The sequence below is a fragment of the Sciurus vulgaris genome (assembly GCF_902686455.1).
Source record: "Sciurus vulgaris genome assembly, chromosome: 11".
Taxonomy (NCBI): Eukaryota; Metazoa; Chordata; class Mammalia; order Rodentia; family Sciuridae; genus Sciurus; species Sciurus vulgaris.
In genome coordinates, this window is record NC_136472.1 from 109,239,776 (window position 1) to 109,257,452 (window position 17,677).

The following is a 17,677-nucleotide window of genomic DNA, read 5'->3' on the forward strand; positions in this document are numbered from 1 at the left end:
CACTCCTTGGCCTATACTCAAAGGACTTAAAATCAGCATACTACAGAGACGCAGCCACAACAATGTCCATAGCTGCTCAATTCACAATAGCCAGATTGTGGAACCAACCTAGATGTCCTTCAATTGATGAATGGATAAAGAAACTGTGGTATATATATACAATGGAATATTACTCAGCCATAAAGAATGATAAAATTATGACATTTGCAGACAAATGGATGAAATTGGAGAATATCATGCTAAGTGAGATAAGCCAATCTCAAAAAACCAAAGGACGAATGATATCACTAATAAGTGGATGATGACACATAATGGGGGGTGGGAGGGGTTAGTGTTAGGGTTAGAGTTAGGGTTAGGGAAGGGGGCAAGGATGGAGGAAGGAAGGACTGTATAGAGAGAAAAGAGGGGTGGGAGGGGTGAGGGGAAGGGAAAAACTAACAGAATGAATCAAACAACATTGCCCTATATAAGTTTATGATTACACAAATGGTATGCCTTTACGCCATGTACAAACAGAGAAACAACATGTATCCCATTTGTTTACAATAAAAAAAAGATAACAAATAATAAAATGGGACAACTAAATCCAACCATATCAATAATTACATTAATTTTATTTATTATTGTACTTCCAACATCTTGATCTTGAACTTCCAGTCAACAGAACTGTGAGAAAATAGATTTTTGTTGTTCAAGCTCCCCATCAGTGGTATTTTGTTATGGTGAAACTAGCTAATTAATATGTATATATTCAATTCAATAAGCCTAATAGTTGAACTCAACAACTCTTTATTGAACATTCCCTATAGCACTCAATTGTGTCCAATGCTGGCAGACCAATCAAGGCATAATCTCTTGTCCTTCAATGGCCTCTATGTTAGTAAGCCCCACACATTGTGGTAAGGAGTGGTTATGCAGAAACTCAGCAATCTGTATGAGTCACTGAGATACATTTCTCTCCATACTTTACTCTGCAGAGGATTGGCAATGTGTATACACTATTAGGGCACACTTTTCTCCATAATTTACCTAACAGGAAGATATGTTTGACACAATTTTTGCACCTGACTGAATGACCATTATTTTAACAAAGACTTTTTAGTTGCAAGTAACAGAAACTAACACAAAATTTGAAGACAAGGAAGTTTTTTTTGTTTTGTTTTGTTTGTTTGTACCTTTTGGGACTACAGCTGGACCACAGAAACACTGAAACCAGTTCCTGGAGAGTCATCAGGAATCAAAACCACTCCTCTCTTTGACTGGGGTCCCTCACCCTTGATCTACCTACAGGCCTGTTTTCTTCTCATTTTCTGTAGCCCACATTCTTTGTTTCTCTGTGGAAATGTTGAAAATTGGTATCACCCCAGTCCTATTCTTCAATACTTCATATTTCCCAGACACAGAAGCACTAGCCAACTGGCTAGTGACATTGTCCTGGCTCCAGTTTGAGAGAGTCTAGTTGTCCACTTAGACCAGATGTCCACTGTTTGTTTCATTGACTTTGGTTTAGAGAGGTAGGATAATAGTCATACAGGTCCACTGGAGCTGCAAATAAAAGGAAAAAAAATCTCCCAGAAGGGCAGTGTAGGTAAAACCTATATCCCAAAAAGTTCCTTTCATATTAGTGTTGCTGAAAGTTGGGTCGTTGTCTCCAATGCAAATTCAATAAGGAGGACATGGTTTTAAGAAAAAGGAAAAAGGCTTATTGCTTTGCTAGTAAAGGAGAAACACAGGGGACTCCTGTCCCAAAGGCTGTGATTCTGCTTGTCAGCAGGAAGATTATATATATATATATATAATTTCTAAAAATTTGTTCTAATTAGTTATACATGATAGTAGAATGCATTTTGATGCATCATACATAAATAGAGTACAACTTCTCATTCATCTGATTGTACGTGATGTAGAGTTACACAGGTCATGTAATCAGATATGCACATAGGGTAATAATGTCCAATTCATCCTACTATCATTCCTACCCTAAGGCCCCTCCCCTCCAAATTACCTCTAGTCTCATCCAAATTACCTCTATTCTCCCTCCCACCTTATTGTGAATTAGCATCCACATTCCAGAGAAAACATTTGGCCTCTGGTTCTTTGTGATTGTCTTATTTCACTTAACAAGGTATTCTCCAGTTCCATCCATTTATCCACAATACCATAATTTCATTCTTCTTTAAGACTGAATAATATTCCATTGTGTATATGTACTACATTTTCTTTATGAATTCATCTGTCGAAGGGCACCTAGGTTGGTTCCATAGTTTAGCTATTGTGGGTTTTTTTTTTTGAGTGCTGGGAATTAAACCCCGGGGCCTTATGCTTGCAAGTCAAGCGCTCTACCAACTGAGCTATCTCCCCAGCCCCTAGTTTAGCTATTGTGAATTGAATTGCTATAAACAGTGATGTGGGAGATCCAAGATGGCTGATTAGAGGGAGACTGCATTTTTTGTCACTCTGTAACTTGGGATTCAAGCAGAGGAAATACTATTTCTCTGTGAGGTAGTCGTCCCTGCCCACTGATCCTCTGCTGTTTACCCCCCGTTTATCCACTGTGATCCCCCACACTGTGCCAGGAAAAGGTCTGCCTTTTGAGTGCAAATTGCTCACTGACCACTGCCTATCACCCACCATCTGCCTGTTTGCCTTCTTCTTGCCTGCCCATTGCCTGTCTTTTACCTACCCACCACTCACTGCTTGAAGTGATCATCCTCTGTTAGCCTGAAGATCACCTGCACATTGGCAGTGGATCACTTGCTGCCCATTGTTGCCTGGAAGTCTATTGTCACAGTACATGCAGGTTTGGTTATACCTTGGTCTGGGGACAGGCTAGGGCCTGGATATATATTGGGGTGCCTGCAAGTCTGGTTGCACCTAAGGTCTTTCTGCTTGGTGTGGTAGTGGCTACCATCTGGCTACCTCATTGCAAGGTTGCTCCTTTGTGTGAGCACATCCCTAGTGGTCTCTCTGCAAGTTGGAAGGGCATTGAGATCTTGGGACTACAACAAGACATAGGCCTGGGGAAGCTGAAGCCCAAGTCCATCAGATTGCAGCTGGGTTTGTGTGGGCCAGTCTGGGTCTAGAAAGCCTGTGGAAATCTGGAGCCTAGGGGCAGTTCCCCACGGGGAGCACAGTTTGAAGAAACTGGAAATAACTAAGCTCTCTCCAGCTCAGTAAGTCCTGAAGTGTGCAGGGATGGAAGGGGCTGGCTACTATAGGTGGAAAAACTGGAAGAGGGTGTGAGGGCATCTTGCTATTAGCTCACTCACCCAACTGGCCTGGCACCCACAGGACTGGAGCTAACATCAAACTTCAGACATTCCCACCAATCGGCAGAGAAGGGAAGCTGAGAAAATTTTTGAAAGCCAATGGAAGCAACCATTCAATTTTCCATTCAGACTTTCCTTCTTTTTTCTTTTTTCACCCTCTCTCTCTCTCACCTTTACCATCTTTGAATCCAAATATTTTTCATGCATCAATTTATTTATTTATTTATTTATTTTTTTTTTTGTGGTGCTGGGGATCGAACCCAGGGCCTTGTGCTTGCAAGGCAAGCACTCTACCAACTGACCAACTGAGCTATCTCCCCAGCCCCCCTCAATTTATTGAAGAATGAAATGTCTCAATAGTTTTGTTGTTGTGCATTCTTATATTTTTATTTTTTAAAAAATTTGTGTATATTTTTTTGCTCACCTGTCTCCCTGGACTCTCTTTCTCACTTCTCTCATACTAACAACCAATCTCTATTAATTCCTCCCTCACTCTTACTATAAATTTTTACCTGTATCTTCTCGACCTCTCCCTCATAAACATGACATCTTACACTACTTCTGTTCTCTCATTGTTTATCATTTGAAATGGTAAGCCCTTTTAGCAAACTTACTGTCTATATTGTAGACAATCATTGAACACTTCGTTTCTGCTTAACGCTACAAAACTGTAAATTCCTTAATAGGAGCCATTTGGTTTAAGGTGGTATATCTTTTGCATTGGGGGCTGTTAATATTGGTCTCCCCTCACCTTAAAGGTGAGATATTGGAAGGCTTCAGGGACACTATGAGACTACAGGGTAGAATCTGTACTACCTCAGCTCCATATCTCTAGATGAGAAGACACACAAACATGAAAAAACAAGGGAACAAAATGCCTCAAACAAACCAAGATGTTCCAACAATAGAATCAATCCACAGACAACATGGTAGAAGAAATGTCAGAGAAGGAATTTAGAAAATATTTTAGAAAAAGTATTTAGAAAGTATTTAGAAAAAAGGAATTTACAAAATATTTTAGAAAAATAAAATAGATTGCTCTTCAAAATAAAGGATGGTATTGGAGAGAAAATGTAGGAAATGGAAGATCACTTCAATAAAGAGACAGAGATTATAAAAAGGAATCAAGCAAAAATCCTCAAAATGAAGGAAACAATAAACCAAATTAAAAATTCAATGGAAAGTATCACCAACAGATTGGACCACTTGGAAGACAGAACCTCAAACAATGAAGACAAAATATATACTCTTGAAAATAAAGTCAACCACACAGAGAGGATAGTAAGAAACCATGCACAGAACGTCCAAGAAATATGGGATAACATGAAAAGACCAAATTTAAGATTTACTGGAATAGACAAAGGCCTAGAGATACAAACCAAAGGAATGCACAATCTTTTCAAAGACATGATGTCAGAAAAGTTCCCAAATCTAAAAAAGTGAAATGGAGAATCAACTACAAGAGGCTTACAGGACCCCAAATGTACAAAATTACAGCAGACCCACACCAAGTCACATTATAATGAGAATGACTAACACACAGAATAAAGATAGCATTTTAAAGATTGCAAGAGGAAAAAATAATCAAATTACATATAGGGGAAAACCAATTTGGATCTCACCTGATTTCTCAACCCAGACCCTCAATGCCAGGAGGTCCTGGAATCACATATATCAAGGTCTGAAAGAAAATGGATGTCAACTCAGAAGTTTATATCCAGCAAAATTAAACTTCAGGTTTGAAGATGAAACAAAAACTTTCCATGATAAACAAAAGTTAAAAGAATTCTCAGCTAGAAAGCCTGTGCTATAGAACATTCTCAGTAAAATAATCCATGAGGAGGAAATTAAAAAAAAAAAAAAAAAGAAAACCAGCAAAGGGAGAAACTACACTAAAGGAAAGGTCAATCAAAGGAGAAACTTAGTCAAGTTAAAAAACAAAAATAAACCAAAATGATGGGGAATACAAATCATATATCTATAATAACCATGAATGTTAATGGCCTAAACTCATCAATCAAAAGACATAGACTGGCAGATTGGATTTTTAAAAAAGACCAACAATATGCTGTCTTCACTCTTGAAGTTCTAGGAAAAGACATCCACAAGTGAATGGTTGTGAAAAAACTTATCACTCATATGAACTGTGTAAACAAGCAGGGGTTTCCATCCTCATATCAGACAAAGTGGACTTTAAACCAAGGTTAGTCAGAGGGATAAAGAAGGACATTTCATATTGCTTAAAGGAATCATATACTATCAAGACATAATAATGGTCAATATATATGCCCCAAACAATGGAGTATCTACATATATCAAACAAACCCTTCTCAATCAAGAATCAAAGGGACCGCAACACAATAATACTGGGTGATTTCAACACACCTCTTTCACCACAGATAGACCTTCTAAACAAAAACTGAACAAAGAAACTATAGATTTAAATGATACAACCAATGATTTAGACTTAATGGACATATGTAGAGTATTTCATCCATCATCGAGGGAATACACTTTCTTCTCAGCAGCACATGGATCCTTCTCTAAAATAGACCATATGTTATGCCACAAAGCAACTCTCAGCAAATACAAAAAAATAGAAATAGCACCTTGCATTCTATCAGATCATAATGGAATGAAACTAGAAATCAATGATAAAATAAAAAAATAGAGGGGCCACTTCAGGACCCTGGCTCACTGGTGCCCCATGTGGACTCAGTGCCCACACTGCCAGTGCAGCCATCTCTGATTATCACTGAAGCAGAAGCTATCATCCGTAGGTGGGGCAAACTCCCATCCTGAGACTCCTGCTGGAGACTGGAAGCTCATTGTCAGGTACCTCTCATGCATCAAGCTACTGAAGACTGGGGGGTTTGAATAGTATATGACTGTTATATTGTAGATTTTTTTCCTTTCTAAATTTTTAATTTTTTATGTTTCTCACTCTATTTTCCTTTTGTTTACCTGTTTCCTCAGAGTCTCTTTCTCCCTCTAAAAACCAACTTCTTTTGACTCCACTTTCACTCTTCCTATGATCTAATACCTCTATATACTTTCTTCTTATCCCATTAACAGTTACATCCTACATCCCTCCCCATCCTCTTTGTCCACCATTAGAAATTATAGACATCATTGCTAACCTATTGGTTATAGTGTAGATAATAATCAAACTCATCCTATTTATTATGACAATACTGTTAATGTCTTCAAAGGGACTATTTGGTTTAGAGCTAAATATTATTTGTACTGGGTACTGCTAATATTGATCTCCCCATTAAAGGAGAGGTATTGGAAATCAGCAGGGTTGCTATAAGCCTATAGGGGGGAAATTGCAATACCTCAGATCCACATTGCTAAAGGGGAAGTTACAAAAACAACATGAAAAAACAAGGGAAGAAAGTGTTCCAAACGAACCAAGATTCTATATTAATAGAATCCAATGACAGCATGGTAGCAGACATGTCAGAAAAGGAGTTCAGAATGAACATAATTAAAATGATCTGTGAAGCAAAGGATGAGATAAGAGAGCAAATACAGGCAAATGAATGATCACTACCATGAACAGTTAAAAGTGCAAATGCAAGAAGCAGAAGATCATTTCAATAAAGAAATAGAGATTCTGAAAAAGAAAAAACCGAAACCAAACAGAAATCCTTGAAATGAAGGAAACAAACAAAATTAAAAACTCAATAGAAAGCATCACCAACAGACTAGATTACTTGGAAGACAGAACCTCAGGGAATGAAGACAAAATATTTAATCTTGAAAATAAAGTTGACCAAACAGACAAGATGCTAAGAAATTATGAATGGAACCTCTAAGAACAATGGTATGTCATGAAAAGACTAAACTTAAGAATTATTGGGAGTGCCGAGTGACAAAAGCGGAGAGCAAAGCGGCGGCGGGGCCGCGCGCGGGGGGCGCCCGGGAGCGCGCGCCCACGGGGGCGCCCCCGCCCTGCCCCCCGAGCCCGGTGACCCTGCCGGCGCGGCCACCGCTGGACGGGCCCAAGGCCGAGCGCGAGCCAGGGCCGGGCCCGCGCCCCCGCCGGGCCTGGGTTCTGAGGAAAACACAATGGTGACCATGGACTTGGGGTACCCCCTGCTTCCTAAGAAGAGCCTGCCTGTCCCTGGGGCCTTGGAGCAGGTGGCTAGTCGACGGAGCAGCAAAGTGGCCTCCGAGGTTCCTCATGGCAGCAAACAGGAGCTGCCGGACCTCAAGGCCCAGAGCCTGACCACCTGTGAGGTCTGCGGCGCCTGCTTTGAGACCCGTAAAGGCCTGTCCAGCCACGCACGTTCCCACCTTCGGCAGCTGCGGGTAGCAGAATCAGAGAGCAGTGGTGCCCCCATCGACCTCCTCTACGAGCTGGTGAAGCAGAAGGGCCTGCCTGATGCTCCCCTCGGGCTGCCCCCAGGCCTAACTAAGAAGTCCAACTCGCCGAAAGAATTGGTCTCTGGGGCTACCCGGCCAGGTCTGCTTACCTTGGCCAAGCCCCTGGACACCCCTGCTGTCAACAAAGCCATCAAGTCTCCTCCTGGCTTCTCAACCAAGGGCCTGGCCCACCCACCCAGCTCTCCGCTCCTCAAGAAGGCACCGCTGGCCCTGACTGGCTCCCCTACCCGCAAGAATCCTGAGGACAAGAGCCCCCAGCTGACTCTGAGCCCCCGGCCAGCCTCCCCAAAGGCACAGTGGCCCCAGTCTGAGGACGAGGGGCCCCTGAATCTCACCTCCGGCCCAGAGCCAGCTCGAGACATCCGCTGTGAGTTCTGTGGTGAGTTCTTCGAGAATCGCAAGGGCCTGTCGAGCCACGCACGTTCCCACCTGCGGCAGATGGGTGTGACTGAGTGGTACGTCAATGGCTCGCCCATCGACACCCTGAGGGAGATCCTGAAGAGACGGACCCAGTCTTGGCCAGGTGGACCCCCCCACCCTCCAGGGCCCAGCCCAAAAGCCCTGGCAAAGGTGGTGGGCACTGGAGGCCCTGGCAGCTCACTAGAAGCCCGCAACCCCTCAGACCTTCACATCTCACCTCTGGCTAAGAAGTTGCCACCGCCACCAGGCAGCCCCCTGGGCCACTCACCAACTGCCTCTCCTCCTCCCACGGCCTAGAAGATGTTCCCAGGCCTGACTGCAACCTCCCTGACTAAGAAGCTGAAGCCTGAACAAATGCGGGTGGAGATCAAGCGTGAGATGCTGCCAGGGTCCCTTCATGGGGAATCACACCCATCTGAGGGTCCCTGGGGGGGCGCCGCGGGAAGACATGACACCCTTGAACCTGTCGTCCGGGGCAGAGCCGGTGCGCGACATCCGCTGTGAGTTCTGCGGTAAGTTCTTCGAGAACCGCAAGGGCCTGTGGAGCCATGCACGCTCCCATCTGCGGCAGATGGGCGTGACTGAGTGGTCTGTCAACGGCTCGCCCATCGACACGCTGCGGGAGATCCTGAAGAAGTCCAAGCCGTGCCTCATCAAGAAGGAGCCGCCAGCCGGAGACCTGGCTCCTGCCTTGGCTGAGGATGGGTCCCCCACAGTGGCCCCTGGGCCTGTGCAGTCCCCACTTCCACTGTCGCCCCTGGCTGGCCGGCCAGGCAAACCAGGAGCTGGGCCAACCCAGGTTCTCCGGGAGCTCAGCCTGACACCTATCACTGGGGCCAAACCCTCAGCCACCGGCTACCTGGGCTCAGTGGCAGCCAAGCGGCCCCTGCAGGAGGACCGCCTCCTCCCCGCAGAGGTCAAGGCCAAGACCTACATCCAGACTGAACTGCCCTTCAAGGCAAAGACCCTCCATGAGAAGACCTCCCACTCCTCCACCGAGGCCTGCTGCGAGCTCTGTGGCCTTTACTTTGAAAATCGCAAAGCCCTGGCCAGCCATGCGCGGGCACACCTGCGGCAGTTTGGTGTGACAGAGTGGTGTGTCAACGGCTCGCCCATCGAGACACTGAGCGAGTGGATCAAGCATCGGCCCCAGAAGAATTTGAGCGCCGGCAAGCCCGCCCCCCAGATTCCTCTGGGGTCCGGGGGAGCGAGGAGGCCAATGACTTGCATCAGAAGCTGGAAGAGGTAGGGCATCCTCCACCCCGGGTGCCGCCAGTCCCCTCCTTGGTGCCCCGACCTCCTCAAACGTCACTCGTCAAGTTTGTCGGCAACATCTACACCCTCAAGTGCAGGTTCTGTGAAGTGGAATTCCAGGGCCCCCTCACCATCGAGGAAGAGTGGGTACGACACTTACAGTGGCACATCCTGGAGATGAATTTCTCCAAGGCAGACCCCACACCTGAGGAACCCCGAGCCCGCAGGCACAGACAGCAGCGGCAGAGGCACCCTAACACAAAAGCATTCCAGATTTCCTCTTGTGCCACCTCTGTCTCCTGTTTCTCCTCTATGCCCTCCTCCCTCTCTTCCTTTCTTTTCCGTTTCCAAAGGAGCAAGCCAAAACCTCAAACCGGTGCCCCTCGGGGGCCCGGGCACACTACAGATGGGCACCGGGAGCCAGCTAGCCACCCTTCTCCCAGCCTGAAGACTCTGGGGCCACAAGGGTGTCTTCCTCCAGTCCACACCCACCTGGTCCAGCCAGGGTAGCAGCCAGTCCCTGGTGGCAGCTGATCTGGTCACAGGGGAGGACAGCATTACCCCGTGTCTAGCAGCCGACAGGGCTATGTCTGCCATCCATGGCCATTTGCAGAGACCCCAAAGACTCCCGTTCTGGTCCCCTTTTGTCCCCATGAATATCCTCTCACACACGCACATGCAAACATATACGCACACACGCACCTCGTGAGACCCGGGATCTGCCCTAGCCCCCCAGTTCCCGAGTTAAATGATCACATCATGCCACGGTGCTTGCTCAGGGGAAGCCACGCTCCCTCTGTGGGCCCACTTGGGCCTGGGAGCTCCCATTGAGCCCACAATGCCACGGAAATCCTTGTTGGCTGCCCCCAGAGGGGCCTTCCTAGCTGGAGAAGAGCTCAGAGCTGACAGTTGCCTCCTGCCATGTCAAGGCCCCCAGAGCCTCAGGGGCTCCAGGGCTGGAGGGTAGAGGGGGATGGGACTCTCCTCCCCCATCCCTACCTCCCTCCCCCTTTTCACTGTTGCTTTTTATGTATAGCTCCCTAGATCTTTCCCTTTTTTAAAAACGCGTTTTGTGTAGAGAATAAGGAACGTGGATCTTTTTATTTTGCAATCCTGGGCCAGCTAGATACCGGGAGCAGATTGACCTTTTAACTTTTTTCAGTGGCCACCTTTTGGTTATTGATGTACCTAGAAGTATGTAAATTAGATTAAATTTCTCTTCTGGAAACAAACAAACAAAAAAAAAAGAATTATTGGGATTGAGGAAGGCACAGAGATACGAACCAAAGGGATGAACAATCTGTTCAATGAAATGTATCAGAAAATTTCCCAAACCTGAAGAATGAAATGAAAAATCAAATACAAGAGGTTTACAGAACACCAAATGCACAAAATTACAACGGATCCAACACAAAGGCACATTATGATGAAAATGCCTAACATACAAAATAAAGATAGAATTTTAATGACTGTGAGAGAAAAGCATCAGATTACATATAGGGGGAAACCAATATGGATGTCAATATATTTCTCAGTCCAGACCCTAAAAGCTAGCCTGGAACAACTTATTTCAAGTTTTGAAAGAACATGGTTGCCAACCAAGAATCTTACTCAGCAAAACTAACCTTCAGATTTGATGACAAAATAAAATCCTTCCATGATAAACAAAAGTTAAAAGAATTTACAAATAGAAAGCCTGCACTACAGAACATTCTCATCAAAATATTCCATGAGGAGGAAATGAAAAGCAACATCATAATCAGTAAAGGGAGGAACTACCCTAAAGGAAAAACCAATCAAAGGAGAAACAAAGACAAATTAAAAATAAACCAAAATGATCAGGAATACAAATCATATCTCAATAATAACCCTGAATGTCAATGGCCTAAACTTATTAATCAAAAGACACAGACTGGCAGATAGAATTTAAAAAAAGACCCCAAAATATGCTGCCTTCAAGCGACTCATAAAAAAAGACATCCACAGATAAAAGTGAAAGGATGAGAAAAAATATACCACACACATGGACTCAGTAAAAAAAAGCAGGGGTTTCTATCCTCATATCAGATAAAGTGGGCTTCAAGCCAAAGTTAGAAAAGATAAAGAAGGACATTTCATACTGCTTAACAGAACCGTAAATCAGCAAGATATAACAATTATATATATTTATGCTCCAAACAATGGTGAATCCATGTATGTCAATCAAATCCTTCTCAATTCCAGGAACCAAATAGACAACACAATAACACTTTAACATACTTCTCTCACCACTGGATAGATCTTCTAAACAAAAACTGAGCAAAGAAAACCATAGAACTCAATAACACAATCAATAACTTAGACTTACGAGAAATATGTAGAATATTCCATCCATCAAAAAGTGAATCCACTTTCTTCTCAGCAGCACATGGATCCTTCTCTAAAATACACCATATGTTATGCCACAAAGCTACTCTTAGCAAATACAAAAAGATAGAGATACTATCTTGTATTCTATCCGATCATGATGGAATGAAATTAGAAATCAATGATAAAATAAAAAACAAACTACTCCAACTCCTGGAGACTAAATAATACACTATTGAATGATGCATGAATAACAGAAGACTTCAGGGAGGAGATAAAAAATATTCTTAGAGGTAAACGAAAATGACAGTACAACATATCAAAATCTCTGGGACACTATGAAAGCAGTACTAAGAGGAAAATTCATTGCATGGAGTGCATTCAATAAAAGAATAAAAAGTCAACAACTAGATGACCTAACATTATATCTCGAAGCCTTAGAAAAAGAACAGAACACCAAAAGTAGTAGAAGAGAGGAAATAATTAAAATCAGAGCTGAAATAAATGAAATTGAAATGAAAAACAATTAAAAAAATTGACAAAACAAAAAGTTGGTTTTTGAGAAAGTAAACAAAATAAATAAACCCTTAGCTACACTAACGAAGAGAAGGAGAGAGAAAATTCAAATTACTGGAATTTGTGATGAAAATGGAAATATCACAACAGACACCATTGGAATACAAAATATAATTAAAAGTTATTTTGAAAATCTATACTTCCAACAAAATAGAAAATCTCGAAGACATCAACAAATTTTTAGAGACATTTGATCCTCCCAAACTGAATCAGGAGGACATACACAATTTAAACAGATCAATTTCAAGCAATGAAAAAGAAGAAACCATCAAAAGCCTACCAACCAGGAAAAGCCTGGGACCAGATGAATTCTCAGCCGAGTTCTACAATACCTTAAAAAACGAACTAATTTCAATAATCCTCAAAGTATTTCATGAAATAGAGAAGGAGGGAACCCTTCAAAACTCATTCTATGAAGCTAGTATCACTCTGATACCAAAACAAGACAATGACTGATCAAGGAAAGAAAACTTTAGACCACTACCCCTGATGAACACAGACGCAAAAATCCTTAATAAAATTCTGGCAAATCACATACAAAAACATACTAAATAGGTAGTGCACCATGATCAAATGAGGTTCATCCCAGGGATGCAAGGTCAGTTCAACATCTGGAAATCAATAAATGTAATTCATCACATCAATAGACTTAAGATTAAGAATCATGATTATTTCAATAGATGCAGAAAGTGTTTGATAAAGTACAGCATCCCTTCATGCTCAAAACACTAGAAAAAATAGGGATAGTAGAAACATACCTCAACATTGAAAAGGCTATCTATGCTAAGCCCACCACCAACATCATTCTAAATGGAGAAAAACTGAAAGTATTCCCTTTAAAAACTGGAACAAGACAGGATACCCTCTTTCACCACTTCTATTCAACATTGTCCTTGAAACACTAGCCACAGCAAAGAAATTAAAGGGATATGAATAGGAGAAGAACTCAAGCTATCACTATTTGTTGATGACATGATTCTATATTTAGCAGATCCAAAAAACTCCACCAGAAAACTTCTAGAACTAATAAATGAATTCAGCAAAGTAGCAGGATATAAAATCAATGCCCATAAATCAAATGCATTTCTATTCATCAGTGATGAATCCTCTGAAGGAGAAATTAGGGAAACTACTCCATTCACAGTAGACACACACACACACACTAAAAAAATACTTGGGAATCAATCTAACAAACTGTGTTTTTTAATTTATTTTTTCAGTACTAGAGATTGAACCAGGGTGCTCTATCATTGAGCTACATCCTCAACACTTTTATTTTGTATTTGGAGACAGGGTCTTGCTAAGTTGCTGAGGTTGGCCTTGAACTTGCAATGCTTCTGCCTCAGCCTCTGGAGTCACTGGGATTATAGGTGTGTGCCATTCTGCCTGGCCAAAATTACTTGTTCATATGTCATAGTAGTATAACTTAAACTTCAGACTTTATGATTTCATATTTTGTTCTTTTTAAGTTTTTTTTTTTTTTCTTGTTTCTTTGACGTTTCTTACAAACCCTTTTGTCGAGGGCTGATTTTCGATAGATCACACAAGGGAGCTGCTGTGCTATATAGGAAATCCTGACCCAGAAGCAGGTCCTCTACGAATGGCTTAGCACCAGGTCTCCACAAATGTGCGTTGTGTGTCCTATTTTATTCTTTGAGAATGTGTTTCAGCTAAAACTTATGGCAAAATTATTATCAAGTATTTTGGGGAGAGAAGAGCTTCCTCTAGGGGGATTGTATTAATTTGAAAATAGCTAATAATGTTTCTGTGTGATTGGGCTGTGAACAAGTATATCATCAGATTGCTTGGAACTTAACTGTCTTCTGGAATAAGAAACTTAGTGCCAAAGGAAAAAAAAAGAATTTAAAAAGGAAAGAAACTTAGTGTTTCCCAAACATCCATGGGGTCTCTGCAATGGAAACCAATGATGGTCTCCTCTATCTTTTCAGCTTCCTAGTACTGTTTCTGTGCTTTCCTCTGGGTTTCCATGTGCTGTTGCTTCAAAGGTCCACATCTGGGACTTTTGCTGGAGACTTTCTTTGAGCTACTAAACCTTTGTTTGCCCAAGAAAAGAAGCAGGAAATACATGAGAGTCCACTCCCTTAGACCAGCAGGAGAGTGCACCCCACCCCTTAGACTAGCAGGAGAGTACGGGAGCCAGGCTCCCTAAGCGGCCCTCACTGTTAGGTTTCCCTGCAGTTTCAGGGTGAAACCACCCTTTGTCCTTCAGGGTTTCTGTCCTACTTGTAAAATAAATCACTTAAATGTATGTGCAAATATATCACAATGAATCCAAGTATTATGTATAATTAAAATGCATCAATAAAAATCAGAAAGAAAGGAAGGAAGAACTTCTATATAAATTCTGGTCACAAGTATGCTTCAGGGAATCTCAGTCTAAGACGGTCATCTTTATACAATTTTATTCCTCTGTCTATATTAAAATTCAACACACACCGGTTGTCCAAGCTGCTTGGGAGGCTGAAGCAGGAAGATCGCCAACCAGGGCAAAGAAGCCAGATCCTGTTTCAAAATAAAGTAAAACAAAAAATGGCTGGGGATGAAGCTCAGTGGTAGAGCACTTGCTTAGCATGCTCAAGACCCTGGTTCAATTCTCAATACTGTAAACAAAATTAAAATAAAACTCAGTATGGGGCTGGGGTTGTGGCTCAGTGGTAGAGCACTTGCCTAGCATGTGTGAAGCACTGGGTTCGATTCTCAGCGCTACATATAAATGAATAAAATAAAAGTCCATTGACAACTAAAAAATATTTAAAACACCTCAATATGACTTTTAGTAATACTATTTTATAATGTTTGGGGAGTGGTAAACCAAGACTTCGTATAATGCCACTCTTAGAGAATAGGGAAGTACCTCTTACTAAATCACTGAGTCTGTTTCTCAGGAAACTTGGGAGTCCCTAGGGAGCAAGAGTTTGGTGGAGTAAGTGTGAAGAGGTAAGTGGGGATGTAGCTCGGTGGTAGAGCCTGCCTGGGTTCAATTCCCAGTACCCCCACCCAGCCACACACACAAAAGTGCACTATATAATAAAATTTGAGACAGGCTATATGTAGTTTTCTGGCTGCACAGAATTCGTGAAGGTAGGCGTGATGGCGCCACAAGGTGGTGCTCTGACTACATTCACAGCCACAGACTGACTTTCTGTGCGCTTTGCACTTCCCCACTCAGGCACTCAGTCTTTAAAGGGCTCTAACTAGAGGTCTGTCACACTCCAGCCACAGTCAGCCAGCCTATCATTAGTGCCAAGTCTTCCTCCTGGAGCAATGACAGTGTAAATTTCGGCAATGGCAGAAAGGGGACAAATACAGCTGTTGTGCATTTTAGAATAATTGCCACAGACCATTTGGAGACAGTGTTATAATCACAGCCCTTATACAGACTTATACAATATTTCACTTTCCTATTTTAGACCCCCTGAAAATTCTGTATCATTAATTTGTGAATCTATTCAACACACAGGAGTCAGGAATTATCTGCCCCCAGTTTTACAAAGTGAGGCTTGTACTCCCCTGGAAGTCACCATGCTCTTTCACCTCACTATCCTGCCATTACTTCAGTTGGCAACTCTTCTCACCCCACTGAGCTCAGCACAAATGCCATTTGTGAAAAGACTCTTCCTACTCCTACCCCAAGTCTGGGCTCCTTTATTCACCTTGATCTTCTCCAGTTCATCCATGTGTTGGCATTTCTCCCGTGTATTCTAAGTGTTTCTTATCTTTCTCTTCTACACCAAGTCCCTTGAACTTTCTTTTTATTTTTTGGGTACCAGGGATTGAATTCAGGGGTACTTGATCACTGAGTCACATCCCTAACCCTTTTTTGTATTTTATTTAGAGACAGGGCCTCACTGAGTTGCTCTGCACCTAGCTTTTGCTGAGGCTGGCTTTAAACTCTCGATCCTCTTGCCTCAGCCTCCTGAACGGCTGGGATTACAGGTGCACCACCATGCCAGGCCCTTGAACTTTCTTATCTTTATATCTTCAGTGTCTATCACAATCCTCCATATTGTGATGGGTGGATGAATGAATAAATGAATTCTAAAAGATCAAAGACCTTGATCTTGAACCCAAAGCAGAGATGGAAACATCCAGACACTGAGACGGCAAACCAGAATGTCTTACTAGCTATTGTGATTGACTATATCTAGCTCTGTATTTAGAAAACTCTTAAATGGCCCTAAATGGAAAAGTCCAGTTTTACAGTGAGCCACAGATCAGGAGAGATTTCCCATTAAGACTCCATAGTCCCCAATCTGCATGTAAGGTCTGAACAACACAGCTTATGAAGTGAGACTATCTGCCATATACTGTAGTCAAATAGTTTCTTAGAATGGATATAATTGGAAATATAATAAATAGAAAGACAAACTTGTGTTCCTCCTAATTTCTTGTATATTCTGTCTTTTTCTGGTTTTGTGGGGGACATCTTTTTCTTTTCTATATAGTAATGTGGTTTTTGTTTCGTTTTTGCGTTACTGGGGATTGAATCTAAGGCCACTGAGCTATATCCCCAGCCCTTTGTTTTTTTTATTTTGAGACAGGATCTCACTAAATTGCCAAGGCTGACCTTGAACTTGCAATCTTCCTGCCTCACCCTCCTGAGTAACTAGGATTTCAGGAATGCACCATTGTTCTTTTTTTTTTTTGGGGGGGGTGCTGGGGATTGAACCCAGGGCCTTGTGCTTACAAGACAAGCACTCTACTGACTGAGCTATCTCCCCAGCCCCTGCACCACTGTTCTTGGTAGTGATGTGTTTATTTTTAATTTACTTTAATTGAAAAAATAAAATTGTATATTTTTGGTGTGCAACATAATGTTTGAAGTATGTAACATTGTGGAATGACTAAATCAAGCTAATTAACATGTGCATTACTTCATGTAATTTTTTTGTGTGTGGTAAAAACAATTAAGATCTATTCTCTTGGCAGTTTGCAAGAATATAATACACTGTTATTAACTATATTTATACAATAGACCTCTTGAATAAATCCTAAGTAAAATATATACTAAGTAAAATAAATCCTAAGTAAAATACATACTTTTTGACCAATATCTCCCCAACTGCCCCTGCAGCCCCTCAGCCCCTGGTAATCACTATTCCACTCTTCAGCTTCCGTGAGTCTACCTTTTTTAAACTTCCCATATGAGTGAGACCATACTGTATTTGTCTGTCTGTGCCTGTTTTATTTCACTTAACATAATGGGAGGCATCTTATTCCCAGGGACTGCAAGACCCCTGAACTTAGAGCAGCCTCTGAGAAAATCAATGGGAGGCAGGACCCACCTGTCCCTGTATCTTGAGCTTGTCCTTTCCAATGCTTGCTCAGTGGTCCTGGAGTCTATCAAGCAGAAGTTATCCTACTCTGAGCCCAGGCTGTCGTTCCCACCCATCCTTGGT

At 42.4% G+C, this 17,677-nt stretch overlaps 1 pseudogene across 1 annotated transcript; it reads left to right on the top strand.

Moving 5' to 3' along the window:
• Positions 1-7,302: 7,302 nt before the first annotated feature.
• LOC306640817 (protein Wiz-like) lies at positions 7,303-10,565 on the top strand (annotated as a pseudogene). Its single transcript has one exon. The product of its transcript is annotated as a protein Wiz-like (transcript).
• Positions 10,566-17,677: the final 7,112 nt, after the last annotated feature.